Here is a 22803-nt window from a genome sequence, read left to right as displayed (position 1 = left end):
TGTGGCGAAAAGGGGGGACAACCTTTTGGGGTGGAGACACCAAAGAGATATGGGAATCAAATTGGATCCAAATTCCCCAGAGAAAGTTTTACTTGTGTCACCTTCTTCCATGTCAACTGATATATGCTCCCAATTTCCCAGAGTTTTTAGTGATGGGTTGGGGTTGTTGAGAAATTTTGAACATAAGATTATTCTAAAGGACAATGCTCAACCTTTTGTCAGCAAGGTTAGAAGAGTTCCACACATGTTAATGGAACCGTTGGATTTGGAACTTAAGAAGTTGTTGTCGAGTGGTGTGATTGAGGAGATTGAGTGCTCTGAGTGGTTGGCTCCCATTGTTTTGGCACCTAAGGATGGTGGGAAGGGGATCAGGATGTGTGTGGACTTGCGTGGGTTGAACAAGCACATTTGGGTGGACAGACAACCTTTACCCAATATTTCCCAAACACTTGCTTTGATTAAAGATGCTAAATGGTTTAGTGTGATGGATCTTTCTTCTGCTTACCATCAAGTTCTTTTGCATCCTGATTCTAGGCATTTGACTTCTTTTGTCACGCCTTTAGGAGCTTTCAGGTTTGTCCGAATGCCCTTTGGGTTGGCCTCTGCTGCGGCTTGTTTTCAGAGGGTGATGAATAAGGTGCTGGCTGGGTTGCAGAAGGTTCTAGTTTTTCAGGATGACATATTGATTTATGGTAAGGATGTGTGTGACCATGATGAGGTGCTTTGGAAAGTTTTGGAAAGGTTGCAAGAAGCTGGTTTGGTTATAAAAAAAGAAAAGTGTAAGTTCCGTGTGTCGTCTGTGGATTATCTGGGGCACACCATTTCTTCTGATGGTATTAGTCCTAAGCTCAATTTGGTTGAAAGCATAGTTAAAGCCCCTGTTCCAGTCAGTAAGGATCAAGTCCGTTCATTCTTGGGTTTAGCCGAGTTGTGCTCCAAGTTCATACCTAATTTTGCAGGGGTTTCATTTCCTTTAAGGGAGTTGTTGAGGAAGGGTGTACAATTTTCATGGTCGGTTGAGTGTTCTTTTGCTTTTGATTCCATCAAAAAGACAATAAGTCTTATGCCCACTCTGGGACATTTTGATTCTAGGAAAAAGACAATCTTGTCTACAGATGCGAGCACGCTTGGTTTGGGGGCGGTTCTTTCACAAGTTGTTGAGGGTGAGTTGAAGATTGTTGCTTTTGCGTCTCGTTCTCTTAAGGGTGCTGAGGAACGATATTCAGTAATTGAGCGGGAAGCGTTAGCGGTATTTTGGGCTGTACACCATTTCAAGTTTTATCTTTGGGGATTACCGGTGACAGTTAGGTCTGATCACCGTCCCTTATGTCAAATTTTCGCTTGCAGAGATGTTGAAAATGTTTCTCCTAGGATCAAGCGTTGGGTTGAGGGACTTTCTGATTTTAATTTCATTGTTGAGTATGTTCCAGGTTCTATGAATGTTGTTGCGGACTGTCTGTCTAGGTTGCCTATTGATCAGTCTGGTGCTGAAGTTGATGGGTCCTTGGTTGGATGGGTGCAGGAAAATGCTGTTAATCAAGAGGAATGGTCTTTGATCTCTCATGATGACAAAGATTTGGAGTTACTTAAGAAGTTCACGATTAAAGGTTGGCCAGCGGTGGAAGACATTCCGGAGCAATTGAAGAAGTTTATTAATGTTAAGGAGGAATTATGTGTTTTTGATGATAAATTGTTAAGGGGTAACCGTGTGGTGCCTCCTAGTGAACTTAGGAGCAAGTTAATCAATTTGGCTCATGAAGGGCACTTGGGCAGGAATTTAACAAAAGCTAGAGTCCGCGAATGTTATTGGTGGCCAACAATGGACAAACAAGTGGAGGAGGTAGTTAAAGACTGTTGGGAGTGTGCTAATAATGATAAGAGCAAGAATAGTCGTACTGCACCGCTTTCACCTGTTGAGATTCCGACTGTACCTTGGACCAAATTGGGTTTAGACATTGCTGGTCCTTTTGAGTCCTTCGCGCACAATGAGCGGTATGTGTTACTGTTGGTGGATTACACCTCCAAGTGGGTAGTTACCAAGTGTGTACCAACAGTAAATACTAGAACTGTTATTGAGTTTTTGACTGAGGAATTTTCAAGAGAGGGTATACCTAAACAGCTTGTCACAGACAATGGTGTTCAGTTTGTCTCCTTTGAGATGAATACATTTTTGAAGGAATTATCTATTGTACATTTTAAGACAGCTCTATATTCTCCGCAATCCAATGGGCTGGCGGAGAGGATGAATAGGATTGTGAAATCGTGTGCTCAAAGAGCTTTGCAGAGTAGATCCTCGTTGAAAGAAATGCTTAGGAAAACATGGTGGGCTCACCGCAACACTCCAAATTGTTTAACTTTGGTCTCACCTTTCTCTGTTTTGAGAGGGAGGAAACCTCGTGATAAATTGAATCCGGCTTGGTTGTTTTTGAATGTTGAGGGTGTGCAGTTGGATGAGGATGCAGTGTGGAGGCAGAAGTGTCACCAGGAAAAATATAAGAGCAGGTTTGATTCTAAGAACTCTGCTGTTCTTAGACAATGGAGTGGGGGTGATGAAGTTTTGGTCAAAAGATCTGGGCTTTTGAGGAAGGGTCTTTCACGTTTTATGGGCCCATTCATTATCAAGGAAGTGAGGAAAAATGTTGTAGTATTGGATTCTGGGGAGGTTTGGAGCATGTCTCGTCTGGTTAAGTGGGTGCCAGGTTCTGAAGGTACGTCTGATGTGTCTACTCATGATTCTGCCTTGACTCATCACGATTGTACTCCGATGGCTATGCATCATTCTGGCAACCACCGTAGGATGAGATTTACGCCATCTTGGCATAAAGATTATGAAATGTCTTGTGGTTAACTTGACAAGGGGACTATGAGATGTCTGGACTGCAATATTTGTTAAGTTTGTAAGTTTATGTTGTTTTGTTATTGCTTTATGTAAGTTGCCTTGTAAATTGAAGTTTCAATATTGTGGGGAGGGAGATGTGTTGTGGTTTTACTTATTTAATTCATTTCCTTTTTATATAACCTTGTTCCTGCTTCACTACTTCTTTGCCTGTGCAGCTCGTTGCATTCTATGTTCTATCTGTGACTAGCCTGGCAACAGAATGTGGGCAAAGGAGAGTGGAGGTTGGTGTTGGAGGAGGCGGTTAGCTGGAATAAGGACTGGTGGTTTTATCCTTTTTACTAGAATAAATGTTACTGAAACCTACTTGAAGTCCTCCTGAATTTTATGGACTTTACACAGGGCCTCTGCAATCAACTCTCAGACTTCTTCCACAACGAAATCTCCAACATATAAGCAAACTTCAACCCTCCACCTCCTTTCATGACTCTCCAGCCTGCCACTCAGGCTCTCCTCTTAGGGGTACCAAACCTTTCTAACTAGACCCTGCTAACCACAGACGAAACTGCAAAGTTCATGGCATCTACTCACTCAGGTGCCCCCACAGATCCATGCCCGCAACACCTTTTCAACCTTATCAGCATCATGCTAAGTCCAGTACTACATTCCATCATCAACTTATCCATCACTACAGCCACATGTCTGGACGCCTGGAAACACACAGAGTTCACCACTCTCCTCAAGAATCCATCAACATACCTCAGCAACTCCCGAACTATATCTCTGCTTCCCTTTCCTGGAAAAAGCCATCAAAAGCCAGCTGTCCCGCTTCTTCAAACAACACAAACTCCTTGATGACTCACAATTGGGCTTTCACAGCAACCATAGTACCGAGGCAGCTCTCATCGCTACAACAGATGACATTCACACCATCATGGACCAAGGACACTCCGTAGCCCTAATTCTGCTCGACCTCTCAGCAGCTTTCGATGTTGTCTCCCACAACACACTTATCACCAGACACCACGGAACATGCATATAAGCACCAGCCCTCCAATTGCTGGAAAGGTGCACTTGTTTACTGACCGCCAGGCCCCCTCCAGGATTTTTCGCTACAACTCATGGAATTGCCCCTCACATTATCTCCTCTAAACAGTTCTTATTATTAGGAGACTTTAATGTACATATCGGAGCCCCCTCCAATGTGGACGCCTCAATGGTTTTGGCAGGCCTAGCCACCCTGGGGCTGGAGAAGACCAACACAGGCCCCACACATCTCGCTGGACACACTCTAGACCTCATCCTGACCACCTCTCCCAAATATCTGCTGTGAGGCCCCCTGCCCACTCACATAGTCAGATTACTCTTTACTTCTGCTTCAAATAAAAGAAGTAGGGGTTACTCCCGCCTCTGCTAAAGCCTCCCACAGTCTGCGAAGACAATGGTATAAAATTATGCCCAAACTTTTTGCAAATATTTTCCCAAGTATTGCCAATTTGGCATTAGATAATATTAAGGATTGTCTGGCCAGCTCCAACTACATAGTAGGAACCACCCTAGAACACCTGGCCCCTTTAAAATCTTATTCTACTAGGATTGGACGAACGCAGGCAGCATGGTTCTCTCCCAATCTATGGAAGGAAAAAAGACTATGCAAAAAACTGGAAAGGTGTTGGCGTCTCTCACATGACGTAAATGATAAAGAAACTTACACGAGCTCTCTTGCCCTATATCATAAGAACCTAAAGAAAGCACGCAAAAGGCACATCGAGTCACAACTTAATCAGGCAGGAAAATCTTCTATAGAACTTTATCGCATCCTCAACTCTTTCACGAATCCAAATGCCTGCCATAATGAGGCAACTCCTTCACAAGAACTCTGTGGTAAGTTAGCTAATAAATTTATCCAGAAAATTGAGAGTATATACGACAAGATCACTAAAGATAGGGACCCTTCAAAAGACATCTCTAGCCTCAATCCATCATACTCTCTTACTGCACATTCTTTGGAATGTGTGATACTGTGGAGTCTCTAATGAAAACAGTCAAGTCAGGATATTGTACCTGCTAAAGTATCCTCCCATCTTCATAAACAGTTGGCACTCGCTATTTGCTCAATTCTTAATTCTTCCCTGAGCAAGGGCCATCTTCCATCCGAATGAAAGGCTGCCCAGGTAGGAGAAACCTAATGCCCCTCAGGATGATCTGTCCAACTACCGCCCTATCTCCCTGTTACCTTATTTGTGCAAACCTTTGGAAAAACATATCAACAAGTATCTCTCAGAGTACATTGAAGTAATAGGAGGCCTTGACCCCTTGCTGTCTGGGTTCTGACCCAGGTTTAGTACGGAGTCAGCACTGATTGCAGTCACAGACAGCCTCAGGCTCTCTCTGGACGATGGACAAGCAGCACTACTAGTGCTGCTGGATCTGGCAGCGGCATTTAACACGAAATCCCACTCCATCCTACTAAACAGACTTAAAAACCTTGGCGTCCATGGCCGTGCTTTCCAGTGGTTGTCAAGCTTCCTAACCCACTGCACGCAAACCATCAATCTCGGTACCTTCCGCTCCCAAACATCGGAGCTGACTAAAGGTGTGCCTCAGGGATCCTGCCTCAGTCCCACTTTATTTAACATTTATGTGGCTCCCTTAACGGATTTACTAAGGAAACTAGGCTTCATCCCAATTTCATACGCTGATGACACCCAGCTCCTAATGGCGTTTGATGAAAAATCTCCCAAACCCCAGACAACAATCTCCGAAGGCATTATAGCCATATGGGCTTGGATGAGGAACAATTTCCTTCAGCTAAATGCTGGCAAAAACAGAGATTATGCTGTTTGGAGAAGCGCCCCTACTTTGGTCCCCAGATTGGTGGCCCATGACCTGGGTGCTGCCACTGTCCCAAAAGCAGTGGTAAAAAACTTAGGAGTACAGGCTGAGTCTAGTCCTGACATTCTAGCAGCAATCCCAGATAACTATTATATCCTCCAGTGTAATAGGTCAGAGAACAGAGCTGGAGGTGGGGTTGCAGCTGTAATATCACAGAAAAATAAATTCACCTCCCTTGTGTCTATACACATTCCACTAGTTGATTGCCTTTTACTTAAATTTGAATCCAACCACTTTTCTTTTGTCTGTGTTGTATTCTACAGACCCCCTGTTCCTATGCCTACATTCTCGCAGTTGCTGAGTGATGCCATTGCCAAATTGGCCATAAATCACGCCAGAGTACTGATTATTGGCGATTTCAATTACTGGCCTAACAACGCACGGGAAAGTCCCCACTCGGCCAAATTGACTGACCTGTTAACAGGTATGAACTACACCCAGCACATCAAAGTAGCCACTCATATAAAGGGACACACCCTAGATCAGGTCTGGACATCCAATCTAGAGATAGCCGACCTGCGAATTTTCCCCTGCTCATGGTCGGACCATTATTTTATTACCTTTACTATCCACAGTATTCCTACTCCCAAAGTCTTGCCCCCAGTTACGATCATGGCCAGGAATTGGAGTCGGGTAGATACCAAAGAACTTGGCACCCTACTAGCTGCTTATAAACCCTCTGGTTTGATTGTATCCCCTAACAACCAGGCGGAAAATATTAATGCTTGGTTGAAATCTGCCAGAGATAGTTTAGCTCCCTTAAAGATAATCAATAACAAGAGGCCCCACGATGCACAACGTTGGTTCTCGGACAATTTGAAGACGATGAAATTAGCCTTGCGACAAATCGAACGTAAGCACTTAAAGATTACAAAAGCACCATTCTCAGGACTAAATCTGAATACTTCACCTCAAAGATTCTAGAATCCACTAATAAGGCCAAGGACATCTTCTATAGTAGATGAACTTGTTAAACCCAATCGTGTTATAGCAAAGTCCACCCCGTCACAATCCCTATGTGACTCCCTCAACACCTATTTTATTGAAAAAATTGCCAACATCAAATTTAGTATTCCCAAGTCCTCAACACTATCAGATCCCCATTGCTCACACATTAATCCTCACCACCTGGATCAATTCCCTCTCATCACCCAAGAGGTTTTTGTCTCTTTACTTAAGAAGGTTTGATCCGGTTCCCCCTCGGACAGTTGTACCCCTCACATCCTTTGGGAAGTCTTCCTACATTGTCCAGAGGCCCCTATGTCACTTAATAATTCCCTCACTAAATGCATTGTCCCTAACCCTTTTAAGAGTGCAGAAGTCGTACCAATCTTAAAAAAAACAGGCACTGACCCTTCAATTCCCAGTAACGTTCGTCCTATCTCACTGCTGCCCTTCTTGGGACAAATTCTAGAAGCCCACATGGCAAACTGCCTCAGCACTTTTGTTGAGCAGTCACAATATTTGGACCCACACCAAGCCGTTTCAGACCTGAACATTCTACTGAGTCTGTCATTTTGGCTGTTTTCGATGAATTACGAAAGGGGACTGACCAGAACTCCACGCAAGCTCTGGTGCTCCTGGATCTCTCGGCTGCTTTCGATACGGTCGACTACCATTTGCTGGTCGACCGGGTCGGAAGCGCTGGGATTCGGGGTCTTTCACTGAAATGGATATCTTCTTTTCTTAGTGACCGCTCTCATGCAGTCCATCTCGCCAGCTTTCTTGCTGAAAAAAGGAGACTGACGTGTGGGGTCCCACAGGGCTCATCGCTTTCTCCCCTCATTTTTAACTTGTATATGTTTCCCTTAATTTTGGACCTCCAAAAGCGAGAGGTTGTTATACTTAACAATGCTGACGATTTCCAGTTAGTGTTCAATATTGACTCTTCCCCTTCATCCATGGAAAGCTTCCAGTCTACTATGATATTCATCAGTAACTGGATGAACACTAATCATCTTAAGTTAAATCCCGATAAAACCCAGCTGATTCTCACGGGTGGCCCAGCGAATCCCTGGAATTCCAACTTTTGGCCATACTCACTGGGATGCCCCCGTCTTCTGTCAGCTCTGTCAAAAGCCTGGGAATTGTGATTAGCAACAATCTCACGATGAAGGCACAGAGAAGTGCTGTGGTCTCCGCTTGTTTTTTTCACCTTCGGAGAATACGCAAAATAAGCAGATATTCAACCACTGAGGCTCGGATCCAAGTTATTCTTGCCTTGGTTATGTTATGTATTGATTACGCCAACTCCCTGTATACCGGCATCTCAGCCTACCAACTACGTCGGCTACAACTGGGGCAGTACCGAGCCGCTAGGCTTGTTTATGGCCAACCTAAATCTCACCATGTGAAACCCTTGTTAAAAAATTTACATTGGCTTCCCGTGACCCAACTTTGCCTCTTTAAATTAGGCTGCACGATCAACAAAGCCCTCTTGGATCGTGGTCCAGCCTATATTGCGTTCAAATTACAGCGCTATGTCCCCTCCCGCGATTTACGTTCTTCGAACAGGAATCTGCTGACCCCTTGCCCATTCAAAAGTAAGAAACACGGCAGTCTAAGATTCTCGACTTTGGCACCACAATTCTGGAACTCTCTGCCCCCTGAATTGCGGCTGGCCACTTCCTATATCCAATTCAGGAAGTCCCTTAAAACTTGGTTATTTGTCAAGGCCTACAATTGAATTCCCCGGTTACTGTTTCAGCAACTGACCGACCCCACTCAGCGCCAAGAAACCGTTGGGTGAACGTGTGCTTTATAAATTGTTTTTAACATAACATAACATAACATAACACCTAGACCAGAAATTAACGATGAAGGAGCAAGTTACGACCATTGTAGGCTCCTGCTTTCATGCACTGAGTCTCCTGAGAAGGGTTTTCCCTCTTCTCCCCATGACAGTCCGTAAAACTCTCCTCCAGGCATTAGTAATAAGTCGCTTCGACTATTGTAATGCCCTCCTGATTTCAGCCAATGAATCTTCTCTTAGCAGACTTCAGGTGGTCCAAAACACCGCAGCCCGCTTAGGCTCCAACTCTCCTGCTAGGACCGCCTCTTTGTCGCTTCTACGTGGACTAAATTGGTTGCCTATCCGCAAGCGAATTTGATTTAAGATCTGCTGTAAAGTGCATATGGCGATACATGGTAATGACCCTAGCTATCTAGCAAACAGACTCATCCAGTATCAACCCTCCAGAACTCTCTGGTCAGGTTATTTATCACTCCTCTTAGTGCCCTGTGTTAAGAAATCCCGCATCGGCGGGAAAGCTTTTTACCCTCTGGCCTCCTCCCTTTGAAATCTACTTCCCAGCCACCTCTGCAAATGTAACTGACTATCTCCGATTCCGCAAGCTCCTGAAAATTCAGCTCTTCTGAACTCCTCCTCTCGTCCTTCTATAGTATTCCCTCAGCGCAGAGATACCCTTCAGGGGGTGATTCGGGCGCTTTACAAGACTCTAAAATAAATAAATAAATAAAACGATGTGCTCCTTTCTGTCTGGTGGAACATATGCATCAGGCAGCCGCCTTTCACCTCTGAACCCAAAAATGTCATCTGCGGAGTCCCACAGGGGTCATCCTCAGCCCCGCCCTCTTCAACATCTACCTTGCACCCTGTTGTATGCCGATGACACTCAACTCATTCTGTCCCTCTCAGAAGACCCCATCAAACTAAGAACAACTTAAAACGCTGAATGATGGAAGTCGCCACCTGGATGCACACCAACTGCCAGAAACTCAAAGCAGAAAAAATAGAAGTTCTGATTTTTTGACACAAGAACTCCCCCTTGGACACCACCGAATGAGGATCCACCTCGTCCCCCACTAACCAGGCTCATAATCTGGGGATCATCCTGGACACCGAACTCTCCATAAGACCCCAAATCAATGCCACCACATCCACCTGCTTTAGCATCTTCTGCATGTTCAGTAACATCATCAAATGGCTCCCCCTGAACACCAGTAACACTGTCAGCGAGGCCAAGATCTCAAGCAGGTTAGACTATGACATGCCCTCTACTACCGGATACCCCCTGTCTCTTGCACAAGCTCATCGCCGCCACAAGACTTGTCCTCAACCTTCCCGCCACACCCCCATCACGCCTCACCTAAGGGAACTCCACTGGCTCCAGATCCAGAAACGCTGCCACTTCAAAATATCACCGCCTGCAAAGCTCTACACCAGAAAGGACCCACCTACCTTAACCGCCGCCATCTACACTTCTACCAACCAACATGCAACCTCCAGCTGGCATTGCTGTCACTCACACACACTTCCTGCATTTACACCCTTCCCAGGACATCAGAACAACCACACCTACGGCATCTTCGTCGGTGGCTCCTTACCCGTTGCACCGACTCAGGGCCTAGAGACCGCCACGGGTGATTAGCTCGTGCTATACATATTCCATTCCGTTCCATATTTACTGTTCAAATGATGTACTGGAAAGGGAAATGATGCTGGCTTTACTTGATGTTCCTCATTTTTATATGGGTTGGAACATTAGGATTCTGGTCATACCATTACAATACCAGGCTAGGAGGCAACTCCACCCTCAGTCCTTCTGGACCTGAGTGTGCGGAGATGTTATCTTTCTATTAGGTGCAATGAGGTCTGCTTTAATTGTGGCTAAATACTTTAAAAAGTATTCCTTCCGCTCGGGCCATTTCGCGGCAGGCTCAGCTAGAGAAACAAGCTCAGGTTTGGTTACAGTAATTGCGCCACACACGATGGCTTGGGGGAAAGGTTGTTAGAATAAATTGTGTAACCACCATGCATCAGCAATTGTATTGACAAGTTAGCTGCACGTTACACACAACCCCAAAAATGGCAGTAATTATGTGCAAGAGGTAGTGGTGGAATGTTTTTGCCTTGTGCCTATTATAGAAAGCTTGCAGGTTACTGAAAGGCAAGACCGCACGAGCGCGCGGAAAATCTCCCGTGAAATCTAACCGCTGATTCATTTAATTATAGCTTCCTTTTTTAATCCGCAGAAACTGTCAGAACTAGAACTTCTTTCATCAGCAGCAGTCGTCAGTAAGGTCAGAAGAAGATACCATAAATATGGCCGCCACGGGGGCACGCTTCAATTGACCTCATCATGCATTGACGTCAGACGTGATCCTCACGCATTGCCTCTTCCGCATGCCCGCAGAGCAGATGCTGTCTATGACAACTAGTGTGGCCGAGAGGGGTGGAACACTTAATGTTCAACCTTATGTCAATCCTCATGATGACCCGTTGTAGGATTGAATATCGAGCCCAAGAATTTAGACATACCAGAATATCGAGGACTGTCTGTCGAATGGTAAATGAATATAGGTGTCTCATTCTTAACTCCTCATCTACGTACCTTGAAGATACCATATAGGCTCATATATGTGGGGTTAGCTATAGAAAATCTGGATTTACTTACCTTTCGATATTTTGGATTACATTTTTTGTCCTCCATATTCGCATGCCTCGGTATTCTGGATTTAATATTAAAGTGCACACCTTTGTGACCACACAGGTTAGCATCAATGAGACACATAAACAGGTTGCCTCCCTGGCGAGTTGGGTTCCACAGAATCTCCTTTAGACCAAAACCCACTTGATTCTGATTCCCTCGAGAGGCGCTGATCTTCTCTTTCCAGCTGTGCTTACCATAGGCGGATGGCACCGGTAACGTACCTTCAGCCATATTTATTGTCAAATTTGAGGAGCACACATACGCCTGAAGTCACGTAAATCCATTTACTGCAGCCCTGGTTACAGGTTTATTCTGCTGATAGCAAAGATCTTCCAACACTACCTCCACCCACTTCCTAACTCTACAAGAGGCTTCACAAAGAGAACCTTGAAATACCGTACAGTGCCAAGCGACAGGCGCACAAACACTACAGGTGGGCTCCAAATAGTGCTTTTAAGTGGGGCCTTTGAACTGGCTCCAGGAACTTGGAATCTCCAGGGACTTGGGACCTGCCTTTCTAGGGTTGACTGTCACCTAGATCCTACACTGACTGGCAAGCCTTGGAGAATGATTCCAATGAGAACAGCGACCATCTAAAGCCACTTTGCATTCAGAATGGGATCAAAGACTTGGGTGCCCCCAACATGTTCAGTGGCGCTGGAACTAGGGGTGCGAGGCAGCACACCCGTGAAACTTGAAAGGGACATAGAGAGTGAACAGTAAATAGGCCCTCCCAGTGTTCTTGTTCTTGTAGCATGTGTTGATTTCCCAAAGATAGACTGTCACATATGTCTTATGCCTTTAATGATGTGATGTTATTGGCCAGCTCCCCAACTCTAAAGTTTGTTCTACTGAGAATATGTCACTGCTAACCTCAAATTATACTGGTTTAGATATGCTCCCTGAAAAGTTACTCTCACACTCTGGTTTTTGCTTCATGCATAAGGCAGCAATAGATGCACCAAGTCTGGAGCATTCTGTCCTGGGCCTCATGCACAACACCAAAACTCAACATTAAGAGGTGTCACTGCTACCCGCCTTTTCCTCCCCCATGCACTGGAGCAATGGAGGAGTAGTGCTTGAGTACTGCTTGAGTAGTGGTAGAGCGCTGCTTGAGTAGTGGTAGAGCGCTGCTTGAGTAGAGCTCTGCTTGAGTTGTGGTAGAGCGCTGCTTGAGTAGTGGTAGAGCGCTGCTTGAGTAGAGCTCTGCTTGAGTAGTGGTAGAGCGCTGCTTGAGTAGTGGTAGAGCGCTGCTTGAGTAGTGGTAGAGCGCTGCTTGAGTAGAGCTCTGCTTGATTAGTGGTAGAGCGCTGCTTGAGTAGTGGTAGAGCGCTGCTTGAGTAGTGGTAGAGCGCTGCTTGAGTAGTGGTAGAGCGCTGCTTGAGTAGTGGTAGAGCGCTGCTTGAGTAGTGGTAGAGCGCTGCTTGAGTAGAGCTCTGCTTGAGTAGTGGTAGAGCGCTGCTTGAGTAGTGGTAGAGCGCTGCTTGAGTAGAGCGCTGCTTGAGTAGTGGTAGAGCGCTGCTTGAGTAGTGGTAGAGCGCTGCTTGAGTAGTGGTAGAGCGCTGCTTGAGTAGTGGTAGAGTGCTACTTGAGTAGTGGTAGAGCGCTGCTTGAGTAGTGGTAGAGCGCTGCTTGAGTAGCGGTAGAGCGCTGCTTGAGTAGCGGTAGAGCGCTGCTTGAGTAGCGGTAGAGCGCTGCTTGAGTAGTGGTAGAACGCTGCTTGAGTAGTGGTAGAACGCTGCTTGAGTAGTGGTAGAAGCGCTAGAGCGCTGCTTGAGTAGTGGTAGAGCGCTGCTTGAGTAGCGGTAGAGCGCTGCTTGAGTAGCGGTAGAGCGCTGCTTGAATAGTGGTAGAGCGCTGCTTGAAATAGAGGTAGGAAAGCGCTATAGGAATGCCACAATACAATACAATGCAATGTATTGCTTCCTCTCACTGCTTGGTCTTTGACATGCTTCCACACTCTGACCCAACAGGGGTTAGGGATTGCCAGAGGGTACTACCGCTCTTCCCCAAGGTTATGAATGCAGGATTGTGAACGAATGCGGATGAAGGTTGGTGCACTGAGGAATCACAGTCCTGAGGAGGGTCGCGGATCCCCTAGGGGTCTCAAAATCTTTTGCATTTTCCGTGGAACATTCCCCTGTGAAGGACTTGACTTAAGAATGAAAAATACGTTTTAAAATTCACGAGCACGAATTTGCATTTCTACAGGAATGTACGTAAGTGGAACAATATTGTGAACCAATCAATCCTTCCTCGGGGCGGAAGTGGGCGTTCCAAGGCGGGAGGTCCATGAAAGTTTACTCACACCCATAGACTCAAGGACTCACTGCACCCTTGAGACAGTACCTAGAAACAGCCAAACTCCAGCCAGAGGAACAAGTAAACCCAGTTCCAGTGTGAAACGAGAAGGAAGTTCTGGTTTAATTGTTGGTGCTGTTTGGAGAGGAGATGTTCTGCTGGGTACATTATTTCCATGTGAAGCAAAACACATATAAAAGTGTAATCACTTTATTGCAGAGGCATTTTCACCCACACACTAGTCCACAATGCGCCTTTATACACAAGAAGCTGAATTCTTACACATGTGCTGTAGAACTACTGGAAATCATTGTATATTTTAAGAACTTATAAATCTTCAGCCAAACAAATAATCCTGAGGTCAACACTTATGCATTATTCTTTTTAATTCTGGCCCTATCTCACATGTAATGTTCTACGAGCTTGTGTGTTAAACAGACTAACACTTGGTAGCGAAGAGACGATGCAGGAGTCTAAGGGGATCTAAAGAGCAGGTCTAGGAGACAACAGCAACACAGAAACGAGTTAATTCCTTTCTCGTGTTTCGGGAAACCTGTGAGAGAAGCTAGAAAGTCTGACCTTCTCCAGTAGCATGTTTAGGGATGATTATTAAAAACAGTGGGGCTTATTTACATGCCCCTTGTGCCACTTTTGCGTCACTTTTAACATGGGAAAAGTGACGAACAGGTGGCGCAAGGGGCTTGTAAATCTGCCCCAATGTTTTTTACGCTACTCTATTCCAAATATGTCTAAAAATCCATCTCTTTTACTGGATTCTGATAACAAACTCATCGAATACTTTGAAAAACTATCCATAGTGAACTGCAGGATCAGCTACTGTTTGGCTTCGCGGCCTCAGGAGAGAATGGGGCTGACTCTGAGAAAGCGTGCCCATGAGCATGGAATGTACGTGTCCCCATTGAAATGATTGGACATCAATTTATCAGGCCGAGAACATATCCGGCAAGTGAGGCTGCTTGTTGGTGAGCATCTCCCATGAGCTAAGCATTGGCCATAGACACTATGACAATGTTTGGAGTCAAGTCTCTGGCTAGGAAATAACAACAGGGGCATATCATCAAGGCCATGCGATAATTATCGCTCAGCGCTCCTAGCGTGAGGATAATTATCACCTTCCAACTCTGAATTTTATCGCGGAGATAGCGTGCTATCAGCAACGCTTATCTCCAAAGCGATAAAATTCAGAGTACAAGCTGCCAATTGTGCGATTATCGCTGGAAATACAGCGATAATCGCACAAGGTTTCGCGAAAGCTTGCTGATAGGGAAGGGCAGACTCAGCCATGCTATCCACCTTACATAGGATATAATGGCTAAGTCAGTTTTGGAGCAGGCGTAAGGAAAGTAGCGATAACAGAGGTTATCGCTGCTTTGCTTGTCGCTCTGCAGCTTAGCGTGCCCATTGATAATTGGAGAAATGTCGGTTAGCGACATTTCTCCAGTTATGTCAGGGCAGGAACGCCCACTTTGCATCTCATTAGAGATGCAAAGATGGGCGTTGGGGGAAAGGGCGATAATGCAAGGATTCACGTGATAGCGTGACCTTGCTGATTAGGCGATAAAATTATCGCCGCTTTCCATCCGAAAACAGGCGCTAAAGCCGCGATCATTTTATCTCTGGGGCTTGATGATATGCCCCAACAGAGCTTTGTTTTTCATTTGTGTACTTGGCTTACATGTAGTGTTTACTAGCTGCATTAAAATACTTCTCCTTTAAGTATATACAGCATTGACTATAGCATTAACATAGCCTTATGGAGTGATATGACTACATTGCATGTGTACTGAGCGTCGAACACTCATCACCTCCTTGAGTAGCCTTGGACTCCTCTGCTTAGCTATCCCGGCACAGTCGAGAGTTAAACACGAAGTACTGAGTACTCTAGGGCAGGGTCCGACAGACCCCGGGACATCAGTGGTAAATAACTCCATTGACCACCATAGGAGCCCAAGAGCCCACGGCTGCCCTGGGACTACAGACACAGGCCTCATCTGGACATACTGGAAGGCCTTACGATGTCTCACAGGCTGCACAGGATGATATATTGGGATTCAATAGGAAGCCTCACTTCCCTGTTGTAGATACATTGCACTTGCACTTGCTTCTCACCAGCAGAATGTAGCTGGAGTTACTCAGCATTCCCTCTTCAGATTTACACTGATAGGGCTTCATAGAATGCCCCCGCCCTATGATGAAATAGCACACTTCTCAGTGATTAACAGGTTGACTGAGTACATCCATTAAGGAGACTGGACCTCTTCATAGATCCATACATAGTTTAATGTATTTAAATATAGTTAGTACTTAAATATATAAAGGCACTCCATTACATTCATGTACTTTATTCTACATTTGATTCATACTGTCATCTATGCAATACACAAAGCTTTAGAAACAGACTCTAGACCAGTGCATGTGGAGCATGTACCGAAAATGCTGCTCTCAGTAGAGGTGGAGGCAAGCTCTGCTGGTCCCCTCTTAGGAGACATGGATGAGTGTGGAATCTTTGTACCGAAAATGCTGCTCTCAGTAGAGGTGGAGGCAAGTTCTGCTCGTCCCCTCTTAGGAGACATGGATGAGTGTGGAATCTTTGTGCACCAGAGAGTCTTCTTAATACTAAGAAAGGGCTCATCACACTGACCCAAAACCACATCTCATTCACTGGAGTCCCTTTGCCTGTTTGTATCACACACTCATTAGGATAAAGTGTGGACCTAGTGTGGGTTCTCTGTCCAGCATCGACCATTGGCTAGAAGCAAACGATGTCCTCGCTCCAACTCTTCCTTCTTTGGAGACTCCTTAGACTGTAGGAGTTTTGGAGAAACCCTGAGGATAAAACAGAGAGATCAACATCAGAGGATGCAGAGGATGATCCAGCAGCGAGGTCATTGTACAAGGCTAATGGAGACGGCAGCAAGGAAGAGCAGGTGTGGCAACATATATTGGACAGTCATGAGATTATACTAAGGTGCACTGCACAAGTGACAGTGATAGCTCACTGTTCACCTACTGCACAGATCAGTTTGTAAGAACTACAATAGATGCTGGTGCAAGAGATACTGCAATAATATCATGGCTGCAAGATCTTCCTACAAAAATATAATGGCCAACATATCAAGTACCAAGATAATGTGAATGTCTGTATACGAATAATCGTCTACTATACTTACCTACACATACTTGTACTCTGATGATAAATAAATCTCCATGTTACGTGGACGTGGAAAAGAAAATCTATTCTAAATTATATATACTTACTGTCATGACATTTTTATTCTCAATATTTAGGCCGTAATTTATTTCTATGACGATATGTCTATTCTCAATATTGTAAAAACAACAGTTGATGGACAGAATGCAGAACAATGTCATACATTCACCCCAGTACAGAGATCTGGGCCTAAATCCATTCTTTTGTTGCTCACCATGCCATTCCAGTTTGAACCCAGCCATATGCAAATGAGTCTTGACCCTGTTCCTCATGGGAACAGTCCAGCCCGAACTGCCAAGCCAGGTCCTCCCTGGACTGGAACCAAGCATCCGAGGACCGGTTTCGGGGTTTCACACCTCTTCAGCCAGGATAGCTTGATTCCAGTGGCATGGAGAGCACGGGACTTACGTCTGAGCATACCCGTCCCACTCGGGGTGACAAATGCAAAAACAACAGTTGACGGACAGAATGCAGAACAATGTCATACATTCACCCCAGTACAGAGATCTGGGCCTAAATCCATCGTTTTTTTGCTCACCATGCCATTCCAGTTTGAACCCAGCCATATGCAAATCAGTCTTGACCCTGTGCCTCATGGGAACAGTCCAGCCCGAACTGCCAAGCCAGGTCCTCCCTGGACTGGAAACAAGCATCCTAGGACCAGTTTCGGGGTTTCACCCCTCTTCAGCCAGGATATCTTGATTCCAGTGGCATGGAGATCACAGGACTCACGTCTGAGCATATCCATCCCACTCAGGATGACAAATGCAAAAACAACAGTTGATGGACAGAATGCAGAACAATGTCATACATTCATCCCAGTACAGAGATCTGGGCCTAAATCCATCGTTTTTTTGCTCACCATGCCATTCCAGTTTGAACCCAGCCATATGCAAATCAGTCTTGACCCTGTGCCTTATGGTAACAGTCCAGCCCGAACTGCCAAGCCAGGTCCTCCCTGGACTGGAACCAAGCATCCTAGGACCGGTTTCGGGGTTTCACCCCTCTTCAGCCAGGATAGCTTGATTCCAGTGGCATGGAGAGCACGGGACTCACGTCTGAGCATACCCGTCCCACTCGGGGTGACAAATGCAAAAACAACAATTGATGGACAGAATGCAGAACAATGTCATATATTGACTGGAGGTGAATGTTTTGATTTGTTCTGCATTCCGTCCATCAATTGTGTGTCTTTTGTATTCTCAATATTGTGACACAGAACAATGAGCGCTCAACAGCAAAATATTGGTTTAAAAAACCCATACAATAACCCACATACAATGAAAATATCATTAGGCATTACGTATCCTACAATAACAAACTGCTATATCAAACTCCACTATAAATCATTTCCATACCCTTGCTCTTCTCATCTTAAATCCTTATCCCTAATCCTAATATTTTACTTGACCATACCCTAACTTGTCTCATCTTGAGTCCTATCCTTAGCCCTAATCCTAACATTTTACTTGACCATACCCTAGCTCGTTTTATCTTGAGTCCTATCCCTAATCCTAAACCTAACATTTTACTTGACCATACACTAGCTAGTCCTATCCCTAACTCTAATCCCAACATTTTACTTGACCATACCTTAGCTTGTCTCATCTTGAGTCCTATCCCTAACCCTAATCCTACAAAATCTTACCATACCCTAGCTCATTTTATTTTGAGTTCTATCCCTAACTCTAATCCTAACATTTTACTTGATCATACCCTAGCTCTTTTTATCTTAAATTCTATCCCTAACCCTAATCCTAACATTTTACTTGACCATACTTTAGCTTGTTTTATCTTGAGTGCTATCCCTAACTCTAATCCTAACAATTTACTTGACCCTACCCTAGCTCAAATTATCTTGAGTCCTATCCCTAATCCTAACATTTTACTAGACTCTACCCTAGCTAGTCTTATTTTGAGCCCTTTCCCTAATCCTAATCCTAACATTTTACTTGACCCATACATTGACCACAATTCTTTCCTTAACCTTAACCCTAAAGTTTACCCTAATCCTAATCTTTACTGCTAATCCTAATACTAACCCACACCTAATTTGTAGACCAGATCCCTTTGTACCCTAAAACTTTACTATTCAATTACGTTACCTCAAACTTTAATTCTAACTGAACCCTAGCTCTAACACTGGTGAAGATCACTCTAAGCCTATGTATAACCTTAACACTGGTGACGATAACTCTAAACCTATGCCTGGCTCTAACACTGGTGACGATTACTCTAAACCTATGCCTGGCTCTAACACTGGTGACGATTACTCTAAACCTATGCCCGATTCTAACATTGGCAATGATTACCCTAACCCTATGCCTGACTCTAACACTGGCAACAATTACCCTAAAGCTATGCCAGACTCTAGCACTGGTGAAGCTTAGCCTAAACCTATGCCCAAATCTAACTCAGGCTACACTTACCCTAAACGTGTGCCTGACTCTGATACTGGCAACACTTACCTTAACCTATGCCTGACTGTTAACACAGGTGACGCTTGACCTAAACCTGTGTTGGACTCTAAAACTGCTGATCCTTGCCATAAACCTATGCTCACCTATTGTATTGTATTGTATTGTAGGCGGTTTTATATAGCGCGCAGTTACCCTCGGGCATCCCAGCGCTTGATCAGTCATACCCTAACCAGGAACAAGAAGGCACATCAAAGAGGGAACAGATAGGTTTTCAGCAGTTTCCGGAAGCGCAGGGTGCCTGTTTCTGAACGCAACTCGAGCGGGAGCGCATTCCAGAGGGTAGCAATATGCACGGCGAATCTTCTGCCACCAGTGCGGGCCTTACACACCCTGGGGACCTTGAGAAGGGATTTCTGGTCCGAACGCAGGGGTCTAGAAGCTTTATAGGGTACCACTAATTTAGATAGAATAGGGGGGCCTTTGCCCTGCAGGATTTTATGGGCAATACAGAGGGACTTAAACTTAACTCTCTCTCGTACTGGGAGCCAGTGCAAAATCTTCAAGGCTGGTCTGGCTGACTGCCTCCTAGGAGCATTGGTTAGTACCCTAGCCGCGGCATTTTGCACTTGTTGGAGCTTGTTCAGCGTGGCTTCAGGGGCACCAAGGAAGATCGCATTACAGTAATCTAACCTAGATGTAATCAGGCCCTGAATAAGTAGCTTCCTGGAAGTGGGGGGGGAGAAGGGGCAGGACCTTACGGGCAGAGCGAAGAAGCCCAAAACAGATCCCTGCCGTCTTCTTTGCCTGCGTCTTGAAGGTAAGGTCCTGCTCCAACCAGACTCCCAAGCTCTTGATCTCCTGTTTGGAGCCGGGGAGCTCTCCCAGGCAGCTAGGCCAGCTGGACAGAGGGAGAGGGGGAGCCTTGTGCCCCAGAAGCATAATCTCAGTTTTTGATCCGTTGAGTTTCAACGCTGAGTCGCACATCCAGGTGTATACATGAGACAGGCATTGATGCAAAACCTCCGGATTCTTCATCAGTTGGGAGAGAGCCACCACCAATTGCGTGTCATCAGCATAGCTGACGATTTTTATCCCGAAAGGTGCAACCACATCCTCCAGGGGAGACATATACACATTGAATAAAGTGGGACTCAAGGAGGAGCCCTGTGGGACCCCACACTGGAGGGGGATAGGCGAAGACCGCGCACTACCTTCCCATACCTGATAAGTACGGCCAGTAAGAAAGGAGCGCAGCCACTGCAACACAACACCTCTTACTCCCACGTTGGACAATCGTTGGATCAGTACTTGATGGTTAACAGTATCGAAGGCAGCGCTAAGATCCAGGAGGATCACTGCCACTGACCCCCCCGAATCCAGCATGCTTCTGGCTTCGTCCACAACTGCTAGGAGGGCGGTGTCCGTGCCGTGGCCTGGGCGGAAGCCGGTTTGGGTTTCTCGAAGCAGCCCGTTGGACTCCAGAAAGCTGGAAAGTTGATAGTTAACCAGCCTTTCTGCGATCTTACCAAGTCCCGGCAGAAGAGAAATAGGCCTGAAATTAGCCAAGTCCGAGGGATCCAGACTAGGCTTTTTCAGGAGGGCCTTCACCACAGCCCTTTTCCACCCTGGAGGAACCACCCCTTGAGTAAGGGAAAGATTGATGAGATTCGTGATAGGGGCCGTGATCACAGAGGCAACTTGTTTGAGGAATCTCATTGGAGCAGGGTCGTCTGGCGAGCCGCTCTTCATCGAGCTGAGTTCCCTAGTCACTTCCATCTCAGTTATCGGGTCAAAAGAGTCGAATAGAACGTGGGTGCCTTTTCCTTGATCTGCTACATAAGTATTCTGTGTGGCCCGAGGTAGCAGAGAAAGAATATTCTCGATTTTGAGATGGAAGTAGTCCGCGAGTTCCCTGCACTTTTCCGCGGGATTGTCGTGGATGACTGGCGGCTCGGGGATTTTGAGAAGCTCCTTAATCACTCTGAATGTCTCTCTAGAAGAGTTAGAGGCGCTAGTAATTTTTTCCTCAAAAAATTTGGCCTTGGCAGCGCGAAGGGCTTTCTTATATGACCTCATGGCCTATAACACTGGCACCGCTAACCTAAGCTTATGCCCGACTCTTATACTGGTGACGCTTACCATAATCTTATGCCCGACGCTTACCCTAAACCTATACCCAACTTTAAAAAAAGCAACACTTACTCTAAACCTATTCCTGCCTCTAGCACTAGCAACAATTACCTTAAACCTATGCCCTACTCTAACACTGGTGACGTTTATTCTAAACAGGTCCCTGACACCAACACAGGCTCTTACCGGCCATTTTAATACATTATATCACTCTTTTTTCAGTATTTTGTTTGGAGCAGCATCACAGAATAAAAATTGTTTGCTGGTGTTTTTCTATGTACCAAATACTCTGCACTAATAAGATGTAAGAACTCTATTGGTTGCCCTTTTAATATTATGTTCACTTTCTTTGACGTGATAATCCTCACCATGCTGAGGGCAATTCACCCTTGAGTGACTTATCATCAAAATATGTTTTGAGAAATACAAATATAAAGCTGTAATAAATAAATTATAGGATACTATTTTATGTGCATTCTGGGATCAGCATATTTTGTATTCAATAAACCAAAGGTAACAACCACCACTAACAATATTTCATGGGTTTAAATCTGTGACCGTCAGATTACAAAGACCATATATATAATTACTTCCCTACCTGAGGATCTCCTCCTCCCTTTGCAACTGCACTACATAAGAAAGGATGGTAAGATTCTGTACATTACATCCAGGTTTCATAAGCACACCCATGAAAGTTTGCTATAGTAAGTATAGTAAGGGAGTGGGATCATAATTTTTCCATTAGCTACATTTTTGAAGTCAGTATGGTCTGTATTGAGTCTGTGGTGCCTGAAAAGCTGGAAGCTGCATCAGCATGCATTCTGGTTTTGCCAAGTCTCAGAATCTGTGATGTGTCTCTGGGTCTCAGCTACTATAGCAAGAGGTGACAACACCTTCCATCAAAGAAGCTTCATTAAAGAAGAGGTCAAGGCTTTGTAGGAGAGGTTGGGAGGTACTAGATAATACATTGATGCCCTTCCCTCACAAGATCTTGTTGAAGACCTGTCTGGGATCACCTATTGAGTTTATCGTTATGTATAAAGGAACTGGCCAGTATGGTGAATTCCTGTTGGGTGAAGTGGGCTTCTGTCTGGCAGGCTCTGTAGCAAAGTTGGCCGACAAATCCAGGCTCTTTATTATTAAAGTACCCTTCATTGTCCTAGATCTGACATTCTAAGACACCTATCAGAGTTTACTATTTTGAGTGTCTCTGTATTACTTCTCTCTGCTTCCACCTTGCTTTTATTATTAGCTTCTCGCTTCTAAGCCCTCTGACCCATTTTTAAATATTTTGTAAAATAAGTGCACAAAAGGTTTTTATGATTGTTTTTTTAGTGTAATGGTTTTAAAAAGACTAAACACTAGAACAAAATGTTATTTAATTAGTCCCTTTTGCAGTTCCTATCTTCTGTCGCATGCGCGACTCTGCAGCAGTCACACAGAGACTCTCACTGCATCAATCACAACCCACAGTGATCATGTGCATCCAACTGACACCAACCACTACACGGAGATCACAATGACCCCCGACTGATA

General features: G+C 45.1%; 1 long non-coding RNA gene across 1 annotated transcript in view; it reads right to left on the bottom strand.

Annotated features, from left to right (window-relative positions):
* Positions 1 to 15832: 15832 nt before the first annotated feature.
* The window catches only part of LOC146835409 (uncharacterized), a 41106-nt gene continuing 34135 nt past the window's right edge, over positions 15833 to 22803 (bottom strand). The window contains exon 4 of the long non-coding RNA XR_014960728.1: positions 15833 to 16332. This is a non-coding gene — a long non-coding RNA (uncharacterized LOC146835409). The remainder of the gene's footprint in view (positions 16333 to 22803) is intronic.

This window comes from Triturus cristatus, chromosome 4_2 (genome assembly GCF_964204655.1).
Source record: "Triturus cristatus chromosome 4_2, aTriCri1.1, whole genome shotgun sequence".
NCBI classification, from domain to species: Eukaryota; Metazoa; Chordata; class Amphibia; order Caudata; family Salamandridae; genus Triturus; species Triturus cristatus.
Note: the sequence above shows the minus strand (reverse complement) of the source record. Positions and strands in the feature narration are given on the sequence as shown.